We start from the raw sequence: 22,278 nt of genomic DNA, 5'->3' as shown, positions 1-22,278 counted from the left end.
GGGTCATCAAGGAACTGAAAGGGACCATAGCTGAACTGCTTCAACTAATAGCCAATCTGTCGATCAAATCGGGAAAGATTCCGGAAGACTGGAAGGTGGCGAATGTTACACTGATCTTCAAGAAAGGTTTGAGGGGAGATCCGGGGAACTACAGACTGGTGAGTCTGACCTCGGTACCGGGAAAGATGGTAGAGTCACTGATAAAGGGAAGTTGTTTTGGTTACCAAACAAGAGCACCTTTATTTTCTGTTTGTTCAATTTGAGGAAGCGCTGGTGAGTCCATGAGTTTAAATCTTCTATTAGTGTAGTAATATACTGAATTGTGTCTGGTACCGAGTCTTTAGCCATGCATAGAAGGTAGCGGTCATCTGCGTAGGAGAAGGTGTGAAAGTTGGGGTCAGCGATATGTTGACCCAAGGCACTTACGTAGACATTATGCAAGGTGAACCGATGTTAGGGCATCGATTGGTGGGCTAGTTTTAATATTAATGACATCGTTGTAATAATAATGAGATCATTTGCATGGCAGAGTTGGAGAATATCGGGTCAAACTGGTTTAGTGATGATCATTACACAGTCAGAGAGTTTAGTGCATCTGGGCCTGAAAGGCAGAAGATATGGACCTTTATAGCCTCAGATTCTGTTACTGCTCAAGAAAGAGAGCAATCAGAAGAGTCTAGAACAATGGCAGTTCTCAGTAAGGACTATAAACTGAAGAAGTGAAACCATGTGAATGTTGTTGTTTTTTCTTCTTAAATGTAAAACAACCATGAGGTTGAAGATCCTAAGCTGGTGTGATTGTTTTGACTATCCTGGAGGGAAGGGCTGTCCTCTATAGATTGAAGGAACATTTGATTAAACACAGTGACTGTTCACTCCTAGAGAAATGAACTGGCAATACCTATGATGGAAAATATGGCTTAATAAGAAATGGAAACTCTAAAGAAGGTTTGTAGTAACTAGTACAAGGAACTGTTGAAACTAATTAGCACATGAATCTTAAGTTATCAAAAGTTGCCTGTTTCTGTCTCTCTATCTCTATGGAAGAAAGTGAAATTCTGAGATTGAATTCTGAGGACTTTAAGAGATCAGACTCTACAGGTGACCCTTGAGAGAAGGAATGCTGGCCTAGTGTCTAACTCTCAGTAAGCCTGGTTGTAAGAGAGAGGTTGTAGAGGTTCAGCATTAAAGATTTCTGGCAGGCACACCCTTAGCTCATTACTTTACTTATAGTCTTAATTTATTGTCAATTATTCTACTTAGAAAAGTAGAACTCTTTATATTTCATTACCTGCTAAAGAATCAAACACTAAATAAGCATCCAATATAAGTCTAAGATTATCTAAGAATCAAACACTAAATACATAAGCATATACAGTGGAATCTCTGTTTGCAAGTAATCCGGTTTGCGAGTGTTTTGCAAGACAAGCAAAACATTCAGCAAACTTTTGACTCGCAAACCGAGCACTGCCCTGATAAACGAGCACTTACAGTCCAGAAAGCGCCACTTCGGGGGATTCCTCTTCCGTCTTCCGGCCAGCCTTCCACGTCGGGTGCCTTCCGCAGGTTGGAGGACCTCTGTCTGGGCCTGTGTGGCCGGGTGCCATCCCGCCTGCGCATTGCGTGTGACGCGCATAGCATCAATCATCAGCATTGTGCGTGTTATGCACGGCGTGTGGGTGGGGTGGTGCTCAGCTGCATGGGCTTGGGTGGGGGCTCTCCAGCATCTGGGGGACATCCAACGTGGAGGGCTGGCCAGCGGATGGAGGAGGCATCCCTCTGAAGCGGCACTGCAGGGTTCTCCGAATCTGCGGGTTCTGGAACGAATCTTTGGTGTTGCCACTATTTTCTATGGGGAACTTTGCTTTGATAAACGAGAATTTTGGATTATGAGCATGCTCCTGGAACGGATTATGCTCGTAATCCAAGGTACCACTGTAATATAATCCTAAGGCTCTCTATTCTAGTTTAATATATTCCTAGTATCTTAATAAGGTTTAATTAATTGATCAGCTCAATAATAAGATGCAGACAGTAGTCCAGCAGTGAGAGGAGTGCTATCCAGTCTTTTGCACTGATTGTAACATGTATGATTTTCTCCCAGTTGGTGAGAAGTTAAATGTGTATGCTCACTGCAAAGAGCTCCTAGCTCTCAGAGAATGAGAACATTCCCTTGAGGCTAGAGTGGCAGACTTGGAGGAGCTCAGGGATACAGAGAAGTACATAGAAGAGATCTACAGGCATGTTGTAGAGAAATCCCACCTCTAGTCTGGTAGCCCCTGTGCTGCCTTGGAATAGATATGTCTCCTAGAAGAAGAGCATCATTCTGATGAAGTAGGAAATAATCCTGTAGCTAGGACCTGCCCACCAGGGGATGCAATATCCTCTCACACCGAAGATGTGTCTCCAGGGGCCTCTGTCCAGGAGGGAAGGGTTAGGACAGCTGTTGTAGTTGGTGATTCAATCATTAGACACGTAGATAGCTGGGTGGCTGGTGGATGTGAGGGTTGCCTGGTCATTTGCTTGCCAGGTGTGAAGGTGGTGGACCTCATGCATCACTTAGATAGGATTTTAGATAGTGCTGGGGAGGATCCAGCTGTCTTGGTACATGTAGGTACCAATGACATAGGAAAATGTGGGAGGGAGGTTCTGGAAGCCAAATTTAGGCTCTAAGTTAGAAAACTGAAATCCAGATCCTCCAGGATAGCATTTTCAGAAATGCTCCCAGTTCCACGAGCAGGATCCAAGAGGCAGGAAAAGCTCCAAAGTCTCAATGCGTGGTTGAGACTAAAGAATGACACGGGGACAAGTTTGTCCCCATCCCTGCAGGAAGTCAATTTCCCCGTCTTGTCCCACGAGTTTTGTCGCTGTCTCTGCCCCTGCCCCATTCCTGTAATATCTACCTTAACCTCACAAGACTCAAACACTTATGATTTTAAAGGGTTTGAAGCTTGTGCAGATGACGATGAAGCTTGCAAGAATGGGGCAGGGACAAGAAAAGAACTCGCTGGGAAAATTAGTTCCCGCGGGGATGGGGAAAAATTGGTCCCCATGTCATTCTCTAGTTGAGACAATGGTGCAGGGAGGAGGGGTTTTGATTTGTTAGGAACCTTCTGGGACAGGAGGAGCTTGTTCCGAAAGGATAGACTCCTCCTTAACTGGGATGGAACCAGGCTGCTGGCGCTAAAGTTTAAAAAGGAGATAGAGCAGCTTTTAAACTGAGATGTGGGGGATAGCTGACAGTCGCCCAGGAGCTGATGGTTCAGTATGAAACAGGATATTTAGGAAGTCCCAGTAGAGAGGTTTCAATAATGGTGAAAGAAAGCCAGGAGGGTTTAAGAGGAAGGCAGAGTGAATGACCCAAATTTTTCCTGTCTTCTCAGCAGTCTGTGGTTACAAGAAAAAAAAACACAATTTGAAGAGTCTGTATACAAATAATAGAAGCCTTAAAAAAAGGAGAGTTAGAATATATAACATTGAATGATGAGGTAGATATAATAGGCATCTCAGAGACCTGGTGAAAGGAGGACAATCAATGGGATAAATTATATCGTAAGGATAGAGTAGATCAAATTGGAGGGGGGGGGTTGCACTATATGTTAAAGAGGGAATTGAATCAAATCAAATAAACATTCTGCATGACATAGCAGTGTGGAATCCATATGGATAGAACTTCCATGTGTGAAGTGACAAAATGAGCAGACAGATGAAGAAATGTTTTCAGAGATTAGGAAAGCAGGAGAATTGGGTATTATAATGGATGATTTCAATTACCCCAACATTTTAGATTTGGTCCTTAGTGAAATGCAAGGCATTGTACAGGAGTTAACTGTGTTGGATCCGCTTGGAAATAGTGATCATTATGTGATCAAATTTGAGCTACCTTAGTGACATCGCAAAAGAAATCTGCAGTAGAGGCATTTAATTTTTGATAGGGAGACTATGATAAAATGAGGAAAGTGGTTTAAAAGAAGCTAAAAGGATCAATTGCAAAGGTTAGGACTGTAAATCAGGTGTGGATGTTATTTAAAAATACCATTGTGAAAGCCCAGACCAGATGTATCCCACGTATTAGCAGAGGTAGAAAGAAGAGGTAATGAGAGCTGGAATGGTAATAAAGTAAAGTGAAAGAGGCCATTAGAGCAAAAAAAAAAACAACCCTTTAAAGAATGTAAAAAGATCCGAATGAAGAAAATAAGAAGAAACACAAGCACTGGCAAGTTAGATGCAAAGCATTGATAATGAAAGGTAAGAAAGAATATGAAGAGAAACTTGCCAAAGAGGTATATCAGAAGCAGAAAACCATTGAGGGAATCTCTGGGACTGAAGGAGTCTGGAACTGGTTTTCCTGAGTTTTATATTAAGTTTTCTCTTTAATAAAATGCTGAATTATGTTTAGTTGCAGACCTAACTTATTTCATGTTCTAGCTTGCCTACACTGGGTGTTTTAGCTGGGCGTTTTAGCTTCTTATGATTATCTCAGCATACACAATATTATATTCTGCCCTCCTGGACATGTAACAGAAAGACTGCAGGGCTTAGATAAGTGACCTGCTAATTAGGAGCAATGATTGTTAAGAAAAATAACAAGTTTATTAGGATTTTATATACCGCCTATCAAAGTTATCTAAGCAGTTTTTACAATCAGGTACTCAAGCATTTTTCCCTCTCTGTTCCGGTGGGCTCACAATCTATCTAACGTACCTGGGGCTATGGAGGATTAAGTGACTTGCCCAGGGTCACAAGGAGCAGCGCGAGGTTTGAACCCACAACCCCAGGGTGCTGAGGCTGTAGATCCAACCACTGCGCCACACACTCCTCCAATTGAGAAGTTCTTTCTAGAATTCAGTTGTATAGCCAGAAAAGTAACTTCCTGGTTTCTCTGTAACTTCCTGGTTTCGGGACTTCTGCCAGCTTGGGGCTCAGAAGTCTGCATATGCTGAATAAAATATACCTGTCGCTTTCTTCAAGTCTTGTGGCTGGCCAAAGTGACCTTTCATTTGGTGCACGAACAGGGATTTGAAGGTCATTTGACCACCGGTCACTCATAGAAACATAGAAACATAGAAATAGACGGCAGATAAGGGCCACGGCCCATCTAGTCTACCCATCCTAATGTCCCTCCCCTACCTTCTCCCTGTGAATAGATCCCTCCTCTACCTTCGCCCTGTGAATAGATCCCATGTGACGATCCCATTTGGCCTTAAAATCAGGCACGCTGCTGGCCTCGATCACATGCAGTGGAAGACTATTCCAGCGATTAACCACCCTTTCTGTGAAAAATAATTTCCTGGTGTCAGCTCATAGTTTCCCTCCCCTAATTTTCCACGGATGCCCTCTTCTTGTCGTGGGACCCTTGAAAAGGAAGATATCTTCCTCTGCCTCTATGCAGCCCGTAAGATACTTAAACGTCTCGATCATGTCCCCCCTCTCTCTGCACTCCTCGAGTGAGTATAGCTGCAATTTGTCTAGCCGTTCCTCGTATGGGAGATCCTTGAGTCCCGAGACCATCCAGGTGGCCATTCTCTGAACCGACTCCAGTCTCAGCACATCCTTGCGATAATGCGGCCTCCAGAATTGCACACAGTATTCCAGATGGGGCTTCACCATGGATCTATACAATGGCATAATGACTTCCGGCTTACGGTTGACGAAACCCCTGCGTATGCAACCTATGACTTGTCTTGCTTTGGATGAAGCTTGCTCCACTTGATTGGCAGCCTTCATGTCCTCACTGACGATCACCCCTAAGTCGCATTCTGCTATCGTTCTTGTAAGGATCTCGCCATTAAGGGTATAAGTCTTGCATGGATTATGGCTGCCCAGGTGCATAACTTTGCATTTTTTGGCATTGAAGCTGAGTTGCCAGGACCTAGACCAGTGCTCCAGTAGGAGTAGGTTGTGCATCATGTTGTCGGGCATTGAAACATCATCTATTGTGCATTTGCCCACTACATTACTTAGTTTGGCGTCATCGGCAAATAATGTTATTTTACCCCGAAGCCCTTCTGCCAAGTCCCTTATAAAGATGTTGAATAGGATTGGGCCCAAGACCGAGCCCTGTGGCACTCCACTGATCACCTCCGTCATTTCAGAGGGTGTGCCATTCACCACCACTTTTGAAGCCTACCTCCAAGCCAGTTCCCAACCCATTTCGTCAATGTGTCACCTAATCCTATAGAACTCATCTTGCTCAGCAACCTGCGGTGTGGTACGCTATCGAATGCTTTGCTAAAGACCAGGTACACGATGTCCAGGGACTCCCCAATATCTAGCTTCCCCGTCACCCAGTCAAAGAAGCTGATCAAGTTGGATTGGCAAGATCTCCCTTTAGTAAATCCATGTTGACGGGGATCCTGTAGATTCTCCTCATCCAGGATCTTATCCAATTGGTGTTTGATTAGAGTTTCCATTAGTTTGCTCACTATCGATGTTAGACTCACTGGTCTGTAGTTTGCTGTCTCCATCTTGGAGCCTTTCTTGTGGAGTGGAATGACGTTAGCCGTCCTCCAGTCCGAAGGGACGCTGCCTTTCCTAAGGGAGAGGTTGAAGAGCTTGGACAGTGGCTCCGCCAGGACATCACATCTCCCTTAGCACTCTGGGGTGTAGTTTGTCAGGCCCCATTGCCTTGTTAACCTTGAGCCTTGATAGCTCACTGTAGACACTGCTGGGCGTAAACTCGAAGTTACTAAACGGGTCAACTGAGTCAACCCTTGTCTGTAGTTGAGCTTCTCGGGTGAAGACTGAGTTGAAGTATTCATTTAATAGTTGGGCTTTTTCCGAATTCTTTTCCACATAGTCTCTGTCTGGTTTCCTAAGATGTACAATCCCACCTGAGTTTTTACTTCTGTCACTGATGTACCTAAAGAAGGATTTATCTCCCTTCTGGATGTTTTTTGCCAGAGACTCCTCCATGTGGAACTTAGCTTCCCTGACTGCCGTTTTGACGGCTTTTGATTTGGTCAAATAGTCTGCTCTAGAGACCTGTTTCCCCGATTGTTTGTAAGAGATGAATGCTTTTTTCTTCTCCTTGATAAGGGCTGAGATCTCCGCAGTGAATCACTTCGGCTTATTGTTCCTTCGCCGTTTAACATAGCAGTTTGTTGCTTCCTGTATGGTGGCTTTCAAAGTCGACCACATTTCTTCCACGCTATCGGTTTCTGCTTGTCCTTGTAGTGCCTGGTGAACAAAGGATCCCATGTCCTGGAAGTTTGTGTCCTTGAATTTGAGGACCTTGGTCAGTGTGGTAGGTTTAGTGAAACCTTTCCTAAGATTGAACCATACCATGTTGTGGTCACTGGAGGCCAATGTGTCGCCCACCGAGACCTCTGTGACAATTTCTCCATTGGTAAGTAGTAGGTCCAGTATTGCCTGATCCCTTGTTGGGTCCAACACAAGTTGCTTGAGACCAGCTCCCTTCATAGAGTTTAATAGCCTCCTGCTGCTGCCGGAAGCAGAGGTAAGTGTATCCCAATTCACATCAGGCATGTTGAAGTCACCTAACACTACTGTGTCCCCATGCAAGGTGATATTTTCTATATCACTGATTATTTCCATATCCAGGTCATCATGTTGTCTTGGGGGTCTGTAAATTACGCCAAGATACAAGCATTTGTCCTTCCCTCTGGCCAAGTTAACCCAAAGGGATTCCCCAGTGTACTGGACATCTGAGATTCTTGTGACCATTAATGTCATCTTTAGTATATAATGCTACACCTCCCCCTATTCTGCCCTCCCTGTCCCGGCGAAGCAAGTTGTAACCCGGTAAGACCATGTCCCACCCGTGGAAGTCTGTGAGCCAGGTCTCAGATATTGCCACCACATCCAGGTCGGCATTCCTTATTTCCGTTTCTAATTCCAGGATCTTGTTTCCCAAACTGTGTGCGTTGACGTACATAGCCCTCCATGTTGTATTTTTGTTACATCTCAGTGGGGATATTCCTGCTTGAGCTACTTGAACACCTTTAGCATTGTTTGTACTCTCCCTAGACTCAGTCTGTACAGAGACCTCTGCCCTCCGTCCTGGTTCCCCTTCCATCTGTACTTGGACCATAGCCATCCCCTGGGTACTCTCAGTGACTGAACTACCCGTTTTGATTGAAGTCTTGCTGCTTCTAGTTCTATCTGCCATTTACAAAGATTTATTAATTATTTAATTTAATTAAATTAATTATTTTTTTTTAAAGATATTTGTTAGAGTGGGGGCTGTTAGGTGTTGGTCAGTAGGTGTTGAGGGAGGGATATAGGTAGTTAGTTAGTTCTTGGTCTGAGGGGTAGAGTAGTTAGTTACCAGTTAGTTAATTGTCAATTAAGGATGTCTGTTTGTTAGTGTGCTAGAGAGGTCAGGCTGATTAAAAGTTGGAGGATAGCCTGTCTGCCTGTTGATAAGTCACTTGTGTCTGGTCTAAGAGCTGACACGTCCGCCTAGCTTGCTTGGTCCTCTCTTGGGATCGGTGGAACTTGGACACTTTGACCAGCTTAACTGATTAATCGAGTCCTGGTTTAAAGTGCAGGAACTGATACCTGTCTAAATTTTGAGTGGCCACTCATCTGGTAAGTGCAGAAATTGTTTACTTCTGTCCTGTCTCTCTCTTCTGCCTAGTAAAATTACTTGATTTTGTCGCTGAAATCATGGGGAGGGTTTCTAGGAACTGTTATTTTCTGATTGGATAACTAAACTGAAGTCTGTTGTGTTTTGTGTGTTTGAGAGTGTCTGAGATGTCCTTGAGGACGAAGCGAGTGTGGACCTGTTAGTACTGCGTTTCCCTAGTCCGGAGAGGGGCAGGGCCAGAAATACAGGGAAGTGTTTTGTCCTCCATTGCACAATGGGGGATGTCAGTCTACCTATGGGGACCCCCTTGATACAATGTTAGTTAATTTTAAAAAGGGATTTGGCTCTGATTATGGGACTACACTTAAAAGATCAACCCTTATTCATCTGTGCCAGTTAGGATGGCCGACGTTTGGTGTGGGTTGGCCCCCCTCTGGCTCCCTGGAAGAGGACATAACCCATCAGGTTTTTATCATAGTTGGTTGGTTAGACATAGTCCACAGCAAGCCTTCTTGGCTTTTCCCTCCTGTACCCAAGAAACTCCAGTCCCAAGTCCTCACCCTCAGGAAGACTGTCAATGAGCACTATCATCCTACTCATGTCTTTGAGTCTGACCCTTCAACTGACATACTTGAAATACCCATTGCTCTTCCTTACTCGGCAACACCACAGCCCATATCCAATCCCAGTTCTGTCTCCCTTGCTCAGCCTTCTGTTTCCCAGCCTGTACAACTCCCTGCCCAATTTCCAGCTTCCCCTTCCCGAGCCCTGGCCGATAGCTCAGCTCATGAAATCCTGTCCTCCCCAGTCCTTTATCCATCTCTGGACTCTCTATCTTTCTGATGATTCTCCTATCAGCCATCGCTTGAGACCTGATCCTCCTCAAATAGTTCCCATGAGAAGACAAATGAAACAGGAGACTCTGGAGGCTACAAATCTGGCCATGCCCCTTCGCCAGGTTCATGTTGCCAATCCACCGGATGCAATAGTGGACCACCCACTATTAGTCCCGTATATCAGCCCTTCACCACCACAGATTTATACAACTGGAAATCCCATTGTCCCCCTTACTCTGAGTAGCCACAGGCAACTATTGACCTTATTACATCCATCATTCGCACATACCGCCCCACGTGGTCAGATTGCCAGGAACTACTCTGTCTCCTAAATACCGAAGAACGTAAACGGGTTCTGCAAGAATCCCTTACAAAGGCCCAGGCAGATGCGGATGCAGGCAACCCCAACTGGATTAATAACCTTTTCCCTTCTCAGGACCCTAATTGAGACCCCAATGACGCCACTCATAATACTTTCCTTGTGCGGTACCGCCAGTATATCCTTGAAGGTCTCTGGTTAGCTTCTCGGAAACTCACCAACATTTCTGAAAAGGATTAGGTCCCAATTCCTGCCCCATACTTTCTCTGTCATTTGGAAGCCAGGTGCACCCAGGGACATATCTTAAAGACCAGAAATCATCTTCCAAAACATGTCCGCTTTATTGTCAGCTTTACATCTCTTTTATATCATTTTACATGAATCAGTGTTGTCAGCATGTGATGTAAATACAAACCATATATGGACACAGGTCACATGAAACTTTAAAGAAATCAGCATTTTTCCTATCTAGAGACTGAAGTCCACAGATGCTGTGGTCAGCAGAGCTTCTTATCTAAAGCTGTTTGCAAATACAGCTTATGAAAACAATTGAAGTCACTTCACAACAAGATAACACACATCTTTTCAAACATAAATGTCCTTGCAGTATTTTCAGCACATAGCCTAAACACATAGCCTAAGGAAAACTACAAGACGTGTCCTTTCAATTTCCAATTTATCTGAGGTCCTGCAAAAGACTGATGAATCCTCAGCTGCATTCTATGAATGTCTCTGTAACACCTATTGTACCTTTACTCCCTTTGTCCCAGAAAAACCTGAAAACCTCCGTATGGTTAATACCTCGTTTGTGAGTCAGACACAATCTGATATCCGTAGGAAACTCCAGAAGCAGGCCGGGTTCACAGGCATGAACACCGTCCAGCTCCTTGAGATTGCCCAGCACGTTTTCATGAACCGGGACAGCACCAACCGGTGAGAGGCTGATAAGCTTCTCCGGCGCAAAGCGGACTTCCATGCTGTAGCCCTCCAAAATACTTTCCCAAGTAACCAGCCCCCTGCCTGAAACTCTGAGCCCCGCTCCTCCAAGTTCCCCTCCTATTCCTCTGGCCCCTCAAAACTACGGGGTTCTGGTCTGATAGGACAGGACCCCGTAAGGACTTGGAACAGGATCAGTATGCCTATTGCAAGGAGATGGGTCATTGGAAGAACGAGTGTCCAAGCAAGCCCCGTACCTGCCAGGCTAAAACTACGGACCAACCTACTATTGGTTTGGCTTCCTTTCATTCTGATTCTGATTCTGAAACTGAATAATGAGACAGACCGGCTTGCAGAGAGTACCAGGGACTTTCCGGATTGTTCCCAACTTACTTGCTCGGTTTCCACGAGCCCTTGGTCAATGTCCATATAGGGGACCACTCCGTCTCTATGCTGGTTGATACTGGCGACAAGCACTCAGTTCTGACCCGCCCTCTCAGTAAGCGTTCTTCCAAATCTATCTCCATTATGAGTGCAACTGGCTCATCTGATTCTGTCCCTATCCTTGAACCTGTTTCAGTCTGCATTGGTGGCCATTCCATACCACATTCCTTTGTGTACATGCCCTCTTGTCCTGTCCCCTTGCTTGGTCGGGACCTTCTCCAGAGCTTGGGAGCCACTATTCATCTGTCCTCTCATGGTCTGACTATGGACCTCCCTTCTGCAAACCTCACACCCATTCCTGACCGCTCCGCTGCCCCCTCACCAAGCCTCCTCTGTTCCCTATTGTCAGAACCCATGGCAAGCAAACCCCCACTTTCTCTACCTGATTTTCTTGAGGACCTTGATTCGATTGTTTGGGCTGAGTATGGGTCCCCCAGACTAGCACATAACATCCCACTCTTTGTTGTTACCCTCAAGGCTTCCGCCAGTCCAGTCTCTATCAAGCAGTACCGCATATCCCAGTAAGCTCTCCAAGGAATACACGTCCACTTGTCTCATTTGCTAGATTGTGGCTTTTTGGTTCTTTGCAAATCACCATGGAATACCCCCTCCTTCCAGTTTTAAAACCCGGTGATCCCCGATTACCACCCTGTCCAGGACCTCCGTGCTGTCAACCGTCTTATAGAGGACATCCATCCTAGTATCCCTAATCCTTATATCCTGTTGGGATTGGTTCCTCCTGGAGCTACCCACTTCACTGTTTTTATCTCATGGATGCATTCTTTTGCTGTCGGTTAGCCCCTTCCAGTCAGCCAATTTTTGCATTCCAATGGGAAAACCCTTCCACTGGACAAACCTCCCAAGTAACCTGGACCCGTCTACCCCAGGGCTTTAAAAATAGCCCCACTCTATTCAGCACCACCCTTGCTTCAGACCTTGCCAATTTCTCCCCTTCATCTGATTCCCAAGTCTTGCAGTACGTTGATTATTTTCTCCTCTGCTCTCTATCTACCTCTGCCTTTCAGGAGGATACTCGCTCTCTCCTCCAGGTTCTTCTCCATTGCGGTTACCGTGTGTCTCTCCAGAAGGCTCAGTTGTGCCTTCCTCGTGTCACCTACCTTGGGTTTCATATTTCCCAGGGTACCAGGTCCCTTCCCCACACCCTTGTCCAGGCTGTCTATAGTCTCCCTGTTCCCGACACTCGTAAAGCCCTGCGCGTCTTCTTCAATATCTGGATCCCTGATTTCTCTACCATTGCCTGCCTTCTGTATGATTCCACCAAAGGCGCTGACTCAGCCCCTTTTGTCTGGACCCAACTCCAGGAGCGGTCTTTCCGCTGCCTCCAAAAACTTCTGACTCAGGCTCCTACCCTTGGCCTTCCTGACACCTCCAAACCTTTCCAGCTCTATGTTCATGAAAAATCCGGTACCCAGTTCCTTGGCTCCTGGCATAGGCCCATTGCCTGGGCCTACATTTGTTGTCTGGTTATTTTTCAAATCTTGTTGGTCCAAGGCTCTGGTTGTCTTCTGATAACTTGCTTGCCAGGGTCTCCTTTTTCCTTCTTTCTGCATGCTAACCATCCATCTGCCATCTCTGTCCTCCCCGTTTCCCTTCCCTCCCCAGGAAGTCTGGCATCTTTCCTTTTTTCGTCTCCCTCCACAGATCCATCTTTTCTTAACTACCCTTTCATCCAGCATCTCTCTCTTGACAATTGGATTCTGTTGCTGTCGGGTGGCCTCCCTGCCTTCGGGCAATTGCCGCCATCTCAGATCTCTTACAGCATGCTAACAAACTCACTTTCGTCCAGCATATTGACCTCTTTGTCCCACACTGTGTGACCTCTCTTCTAGAACTTATAACTTATAACTCCTCGAGTCCTGACTCTACCAGACCCGCCCAAAGGTATAAACTATCCTTCCCCTCTCTACACGGTATTCACTATGCAGGCAAACTGGGAAAATCCCTTCTCTTCAGAATCACAGGTCTTTGGAACAACCTTACTACCCTGCTGCGGAACCTGGGCTCCCTCCAATTATTCCACAAGCAACTGAAAACCTGGCTTTTCACTAAAATGTAATTCTATTCCCCTTACTCTTCTCTTCTATATATAAGTTCATGTAAACCTTTTTTTTCCTTCTCTTCCTATATTTTAAGTTTTTGTAAACTGTGCTGAGCTCCAGATCCGTGGAGATAAACTTAAGGTTTAGTTTAGTTTAGTTAGAACATAAAGGCTCCCTGTGGCTCACGAACAAACGCCTCCTTAAATACCAAGCCCTTCTTTGTGAAAACCCTCAGGTCTCTCTTGTTGTCTCTTCACTCCTTGACCCCTCCACTCTCCTCCCCATCTCCTCCCAGCCGGTCGTGCACAACTGCCTTGACACCGTTGACTTAGTTTATTCTTCCCATCCTGATCTCACTGATCTCCCACTCCGGGACCCTGATCTCACTCTTTTCCCAGATGGCAGTTCATCTGTCACCCCTTCTGGTACCCATATCGTTGGTTACGCAGTAGTCTTTGCCTTTACTCATGGGCCCCCTGCCCTCTGGCACTTCTGCCCAAGAAGCTGGGCTGTATACCCTCACTTCTGCCCTGCAACATATACACTGACTCCAAATATGCTTTCCTTACCTTGCATGCCCATGGGGCCATCTGGAAACATCGAGGTTTCATTACAGCCTCCGGCCGCCTGATCCATCATGCTCCCCTCATTCTTGACCTCCTCGAGGCCGTCAAATTGCCCTCCCATGTCGTGGTTATGCACCGTCATGTCACTGATCTCGTCTCACGCGGCAATGCCCTTGCCGACCGCACAGCCTGAGCTACCAGCCTCTGCCCCCCTCCTTCAGCTCCACTGTACACAATCATTCCTTTTCTGGACACCCTTACACCCCACTACACTACTCAGGAACAGACTTGTGCCTGCATTCTTTCAGGCCAGTCTGTCCTGAAAGGGGGGTGGATACAAATATGCACCAATTCAAGTGCCAATCCAGACCCACACACTGATACTTCAAACACGAGCACAGCGGGTACCCTCATATTCATTCCTCTACACCTGGCCCTCACGATTGTCAAAAGATGTCATGATCTGGTGCACTCTGGAGAACCCACTATGAAAATGACCCTCAAGAGACATTTCTTTATCAATCACCTTGATCAGCTAGTCTGGAATATGGTCCGACAGTGTGTTGTCTGTTCTAGAACAAATCCCCCAACCAGACGACTGCCACCTCCTGGACACCAACCCACTGGAACATATCCGATTCATGTTCTGTCTGGAGACTTCACCCACATGCCCACTTCCCGTTCCCGTTCACAGACACCCTGACTAGATTGGTCGAAGCCTTCACTACTCGCACTGAACGCGCCAGGGAAGTAACCAAACACCTCCTAAATAACATAATTCCGCGCTTTGGTCTCCCTGTTTCCATAGGCAACGACAATGGCCCCGCCTTCATTGCCGATGTTCAACAAACTGCTCAGGCCCTCCAAATTGAATGGAAGTTACATGCTGCTTACCATCCTGAGAGCTCTGGTCAGGTTGAAAGAATGAACAGAACTCTTAAGACCCTTCTTACAAAATAAATTGAAGAAACCAATCTTTCCTGGCCTGTTCTGCTGCCCTCTGTCCTATTTCAGATTAGATGCACCCCATCTAAACTCACTAAATTGTCCCCATTTGAGCTCATGTTCGGCCGGCCACCACCCAGTGAACCCAGATCCTGGTTCCTTTGCTACTCTGGGATCAGATATCCTCCAGAGTCAGGTCCAGTCCTTAGCTAAGGCCCTTCAAGAGCTCCACAAATGGGTCCTGGAAAGGGCCCCACTACTGATAGCTACACAAGTCCATGGATACATCCCTGGGGATACGGTATGGCTGAAAACTTGGAAGTCAGACCCCCTGAAACCTAGGTGGATAGGCCCTTTCACTGTCCTCATTTCTTCCCCTACAGCTGACTTTTTTTTGCCCTCACTGTCTTATGTTTCTTTCTTCTGTATTTCTTCCCTATTGTACTAGGGGATCAGTCACAATCCCTTACTCCCTGTAAACCGTGTCTTTCTCAGGTCCGTAATGGAGATAAGGAAGAAATGGCCCTCCTATACCATACCCAATTTAAGTGCCCCTCGGCCCCTTTGCCTGATGTTTGTTTTTATAACGGAGTTAAGTACAGAAAGTGTCAAAAATCAGAGGATATTATCTGTTTCCAACCTACTGGTGATGAAGTTGAAAAGTGGGCGGAGATCCGCATTGATAATGTTGAGAGTCCACTTATCAACCAGACTCTTATTGTAGACCCCACTCGCCCGGTCTTTGTATTTTGATGCATGTGTGTTATTTGATGTTGCCCAGGGTCATGATAGTGCCCCTAATACAGTCTCATGTGGCTCCCTAACTTGGCAGCACTATTACACCTCATGTGCTAAGTATGCATGCCTGTACAACTTAATGCCCTTTAAGAAATGCCCCTATGAGGAAACCTTCACTAATGGTGGAGCCTGTCCTGAGTGGGAATGTGTCTCGTGGGCCACCTACAAGAACCATCATAAATACCCAGCCAATACCCCCTCTGCCACTCTTGCAGTTGGCCCTAACCCTGGTCCCACGTGTTCTTCAAGCCACTGTAATCCCATGGTTTTCACTATCACTAACCCTCACACCCGGAATGCCAATGCCCAGGTCCGGTATGCTAAAAACCGAATAGGATTCTACATTGATGGTAAAGGACTAGACCCAGGCACTGTTGTATATGTCTGTATTGTGTCCCGCCCTCATGCCCCTGTTCACCACTCTGTGGTGTTTCCCCAGTTTTATGAAAATATGAAAGTAGATATTGATCCTGTAATCACTAGAAATCTCTTTATACAGTTTGCTGAAACTATAGGCCAGACTTAACGTTAGCAATTGTTTTGTATGTGGAGGGACTAGTATGGGAGAATAGTGGCCATGAGAGGCAAAGCAGCTGGACATGTTAAACCTGATTTCACAGAACCTCACTTTCATGTCAGGTTCACAATCTTCACGATGGGCCTTGGGAACCTCCATTGTTGCTCCTCACTGCCTTCAGTGAATTGGGGGTCCCTTCAACGTCCAGGTTGGACATCTTAAGTGTTCATCTCTATGGCCTTTTAACACCTCCACTATTACCTGGGACCCCTGGCCTGCCAATAACACTTCCAATTTGCCAGGTCCACCCCTTCAGACACTGCTCAATGAAACTTCCTGTGAACGATGGCCAGCTCATGATGGTTGATATTGGCTTTGTTTGCTTATTCTTGGTTGCCTGCTAACTTGACTGGTACATGTGTACTTGGCATGATCCATCCCAGCTTCTTCCTGTTACCACTGGCCGATGGTGAACACCTGGGAGCCGCTGTATTTGACACCAGGGGTCGCAAAAAGTGGTCTACTTCCATTAATTCCCTTAAAATAGGTGAATGTGGTTATGATTGGCCTGCAGAACGGATCATCGCTGCTTATGGACCTGCTACTTGGGCCGAAGATGGCTGCTATGGTTATCTGACCCGTATCTATATGCTTAACCGCATCATTCGCTTGCATTCTTGAACTCATTACCAATGAAACAGCTCGTGCATTGGCTACTATTGGCAAGGCCAATGCTAAATTGCGCACTGCTATCTATCAGGACTGCCTAGCTCAAGACTACTTGCTAGCAGCAGAAGGTGGTGTCTGTGGCAAATTCAACCTCTTCAACTTCTGCCTTGAACTTGATGATGATAGTAAAGTGATCGAAGAATTGTGGATTGTATCACCAAACTGGCTTATGTTCCTGTCCAGACCTGGCGTGGCCTTACTGCAGATTGGCTCTCTGGCACCTTCAGCTCCTGGTTGCCCTCTGGCTCAGCAATAAAGACCATCTTACTGGTTGCCACCCTGTCTTCTCTGCTCCTTTGCTGCCTGCCCTGTGTGGTCCCCATAGCCATAAAGCTGCTCCACCGAACTGTTGACTCTGCTGTTGACCGTTCCACTGCTGCTCTGGCCCTTGCACTCCCCCAGTATCGACCAGTCCCTACAACTGACCCTGACCTTCCTCCTTCTTGAATTTTATCAAGCTCATCTCCTTCCTCCTTCATTCGACTAGCCTGAAAGGGGGACTGAAGGAGTCTGGGACTGGTTTTCCTAAGTTTTCTCTTTAATAAAATGCAGAATTATGTTTAGTTGCAGACCTAACTTATTTCATGTTCTAGCTTGCCTACACTGGATGTTTTAGCTTCTTATGGTTATCTCAACATACACAATATTGTATTCCACCCTCCTGGACATGTAACAGAAAGACTGCAGGGCTTAGATAAGTGACCTGCTAGTGTGAGCTTAGGACCAATGATTGTTAAGAAAAGTAACATGTGAGAAGTTCTTTCTAGAATTCAGTTGTGTAGCCAGAAAAGTGTATAAATATCTCTGTAACTTCCTGATTTCGGGACTTCTGAAGCTGCCAGCATATGCTGAATAAAATATACCTGTCGCTTTCTTCAAGTCTCTAAGTTTGTGGCTGACCAAAGTGACCTTTCAGGACCATTGGATGATCAAGGAGCAAAAGGGGCACTAAGGGAATATAAGGCCATAGTGGAGAGACTGAATGAATTCTTTGCTTCGGTCTTTACAGAAGAAGATGTAAGAGATCTACCAAACTGGAAATGGTATTTAAGGGTGATGATGCAGAGGCACTGAAAGAAATCTCAGTGAATCTGGAAGCCAAATCGACAAGTTAAAAAGTGATAAATCACCTGGAGTGGATGGTATACATCCCAGGGTACTAAAAGAACTCAAACATGAAATTGCTGACCTGCTGTTAGTGGTCTGTAACCTGTCACTAAAATCATCTGTAGGACCTGCAGATTGGAGAGTGTCCAATGTTACACCGATTTTTAAAAAGGGTTCCAGGGGAGATCCGTGAAATTACAGACCAGTAAGCCAGACTTCAATACCAGGCAAAATGGTGGAAAAAATTTTTAAAAGTAAAATTGTGGAACACGTAGATAGAGTCACATGAATTCAGCCGAGAGAGATTGTGACTCACCAATTTGCTTGATTTCTTTGAAGGTGAATTCACATGTGGATAAAGGTGAGCCAGTTGATATAGTTTATCTAGATTTTCAGAAAGGTTTTGACAAAGTTCCTCATGAGAGGCTCCTGAGAAAATTACAGAGGCATGGGATAGGAGGTAAAGTTCAGTTGTGGATTAGAAATTGGTTATCGGATAGAAAACAGAGGGTAGGGTTAAATGGTCATTTACTCTCCATGAAGGAGAGTAAACAGTGGAGTGCCACAGGGATCTGTACTGGGACCAGTGCTATTTAACTTTATAAACATCTGGAAATTGGAATGACAAGTGAGATAATTAAATTTGCAGATGACACTAAACTGTTCAAAGTTGTTAAAACGCAAGTGGATTGTGAAACATTGCAGGCAGACCTTATGAAATTGAAAGACTGGGCATCCAAGTAGAAGAAGAAATTTAATGTGAACAAATGCAAAGTAATGCATATTGGGAAAAATAACCCAAATCACAGTTATCGGATGCTAGGGTCCACCTTGGGGATTAGCGTCCAAGAAAGGGATCTGGGTGTCATTGTAGATAATACCTTTCACCCAATGCACAGTGGAGGCCAAAAATGCAAACAAGATGCTAGGAATTATTTAAAAAGGGATGGTTAACAAGACTATGGGCTCCTTTTACTAAGCTGCAGTAGTGTTTTTAATGCACGCTACAGATTAGCGCGCATTAACCCCCACGCTATGTGGAAAAACTAACGCCAGCTCAATGGAGGCATTAGCATCTAGCGAGTGCAGCATTGTAGTGCGCACTAAAACCGCTAGCGCAGCTTAGTAAAAGGAGCCCTAAAATATTATAATGCCTCCGTATCACTCCATGGTGCAACCTCACCTGTAGTATTGTGTTCAATTCTGGTCTCCTTATCTCAAGAAAGATATAATGGCACTAGAAAAGGTTCAAAGAAGAGCGACCAAGATGATAAAGAGGATGGAACTCCTCTCGTATGAAGACAGACTAAAAAGGTTAGGGCTCTTCATCTTGGAAAAGAGAAGTCTGAGGGGAGATATAATTGAAATCTACAAAATCCTGAGTGGAGTAGAATGGGTACAAGTGGATTGATTTTTCCCTCCATCAAAAATTACAAAGACTAGGGGACATTCGATGAAACTGCAGGGAAATACTTTTAAAACCAATAGGAGGAAATATTTTTTCACTCAGAGAATAGTTAAGGTCTGGAATGCGTTGGTAGAGGTTGTGGTAAAAGCGGATAGTGTAGCTGATTTTAAGAAAAGTTTTGACAAATTCCTGGAGGAAAAGTCTACAGTCTGTTATTAAGACATGGGGAAGCCTTTGCTTGTCTTGGATCAGTAGCATGGAATGTTGCTACTCTTTGGGTTTTAGCCAGGTACTAGTGACCTGGATTGGCCACCATGAGAACAGGCTACTGGGCTTGTCCAAACTCCACTGGCTCCCAATAATTGCCAGGGTTCATTTTAAATGTTCCTGTCTAGCTTTTAAAATCCTACACGGTATCCTCCCTCCCCTAATCCCTCTATCTTGGAACTCCCAGAATCTCGACAACAGCAGGCCCACCCAAAAACTTAAACTATCCTTCCCCTCACTAAAAGGTATCCTCCAAGCAGGAAAATTGGGAAAATCTCTCGTCTTCAGAATCACAGGGCTTTGGAATAACCTTACTACCCCAATGCGGAATCAGGTCTCCTTCCAACTATTCCGTAAGCACCTGAAAACTAGGCTTTTCACAAAAACGTAATGCTCTCCTCTCCCCCTTTACTCAACCACCAAACTCAATTGTGAGCCTTCGGGACAGCTAGGGAAATCCAAAGTACCATTTTTATTTATTTTATTTTAATGTATCTTTAATCTATCTTCATTGTAAACCGCTTTGAACTTCACGGTATAGCGATATATAAGAAATAAAATTAAAAAAAACCAAAAAAAAAACTAAAATAAAAATACTTTCCTTTATTAAGCTCTTGTAAACCTTGCCAAGCTCTATATTCATGGAGAGGATGTGGTATGTAAATCTAAGGTTTAGTTTAGTTTAGTGCCCTGTAAGGTGCCCCACTACTGTGTTGCCATGTCTGGGTATCCAGTCCATCACTTTGCTAGCCCCTCCCATGTTCAAAAGGTCTTTCTCTAGGTATTTTTGACTTGGACAAATTTTTGGACAGGAATGGGGTATAAAGATAGATGCTGTCTTGTTAAAATGTTTATTTTATTTTTATTTTTCCTCTAACTCTACTTTTCACTTCTCTATTACCCTCCAGGTACTTTAGTTAGATTGTGAGCCTTCGGGACAGTAAGGGAATTTTTCAAGTACCTTTCTTATTTCTAATCTTAATGTATATTTTCTGTAAACCGCTTAGAACCTAACGGATGTAGCGGTATATAAGAAATAAATTACATTACATTACAAGAAATGACTTAGCGGTCTGGATGATCAAACGGCTAGACATATACTTAGATGATTTTCAAAAAAGCAAATTATTTTGGATGAATTTTTTGGGAATGGACTGAGATCTTTAACTTCTCTTATATATAAAGGCAGGGCGTTCCAGGTCAAAGGGGCCATTACTGAATATATATCATGACGTCTGGTTCCAATAATTTTCAAAGAAGGAACCATTAGCAACCCTTGAGTTGTGGATCAGAGGGAGCGTGTCGTGTTGTATGGGATTAATAACCGATCTATAAATTGAGGTTCATTGGTAGATAATGTTTTAAATACTAAAAGCAGTATTTTATAAGTTATATGTTGGTTAATGGGAAGCCAATATGAGTCTATCAGAAAGGGAGTTACATGATCAAATATTTTTCCATTATGAATAATGTTCCTATGTTAACAATATCTTTATTGCCTTTGATCTCCCTTTTCTGTCAAGCAACATCATCTTTGCTGGTGTCAGGCCTTTTTCTCTGCCAGGTCCTGCCTTTGCAGAAACAAAAAGTAGGCAGGACCCAGCAGAGAGAAAAGCCTAATGCTGACAAAAGTAGTGAGTTCTAAACATTGTGCTGCTGACTGGGGGTGACAAAGAGAGTGAGGGAAGAGAGGGGGAGATAAATGCTGCACCCAATTGGGGAGAAGGAGGGAAAAGGAAGAGCAGGGAAGGGAGAGCAGAAAAACAAGAGATGCCAGACCATGGAAAGGAGGAAGAGATATCAGGGCATGAGGGAGGGAAGGGATAGAGACAGATGCCAGACCAGGGAAAAAGGGATAGAGGGAAAGGAAAGAGAGGAGATACCAGAGCATGAAGGGGGATGTATAGATGGAAAGGAAGGAGAGAGAGATGCCAAGGCATGGGGAGGGAAGGGAAGGAGATAGAGATGCCAGATGCCAGGTGGGGTAGGAAAGAAAGGAGAAGAGAGAGATGCCAGAGCATATGGGAGGAGGCAGAGACAGAAAAATAGAGAGGGGGTGAAGCTGAAATGTGTCATGTACAAAGGAGAGAAGGGGCATAGGTCAGACAGTTTATGGAAGGAACATAGAGGGAGAGAGCAGGCACTGGATGGAAGGGGCAGTGAGAGAAGGCATATGCTACATGGAAGGAAGAGAGAGTACAGATGCTGGATGGAAAGAAGACAGTGAAGAAAATGATTTAAAGCAGAAATGACAAAAAATAATTTTTTTGCTTTAGAATAAAGTAGTATTGTAGCTGTATTGATAAAATGTTTATAAATAGAAAATGGAAATAAGGTAATCTTTCTATTGGACTAATTTTTGACTAACTTTCAGAAACTAAAACCCACTTCCTCAGGTCAGAACAGGATACCATAACAGTAGTATACTGTACTGACCTGAAAAAAGAGGTTTTGACTTCTGACATCTAATTGAAAAATGGATGTCTAATACAGTGGTATACCAAGGGAGGTTCAGGGGCAGAAGGGAGAGAGGGAACAAAGAGATGCCAGAGCATGGAAGGGAGGGGGAGATGAAAGTGAAGGAAAGGAGAGAGATACCAGGGCATGGGGAGGGAAGGGAAGGAGACTCAGATGCCAGATCATCGGGAAGAAAGGGAGAGAGGGAAAGGAAGGGAAGGAGAAGACAGAGCAAGGAGGGGAAAAGAGAGAAGGAAGGAGAAGAAAGGAGTTAGATCCCAGGGCATAGTGGAACGGAAGCAGATGCCAGACCACAGGGTGAGTTGGGGCAGGAAGGA

The sequence above is a fragment of the Geotrypetes seraphini genome, chromosome 6, assembly GCF_902459505.1.
Source record: "Geotrypetes seraphini chromosome 6, aGeoSer1.1, whole genome shotgun sequence".
NCBI lineage: Eukaryota > Metazoa > Chordata > Amphibia > Gymnophiona > Dermophiidae > Geotrypetes > Geotrypetes seraphini.
Note: the sequence above shows the minus strand (reverse complement) of the source record.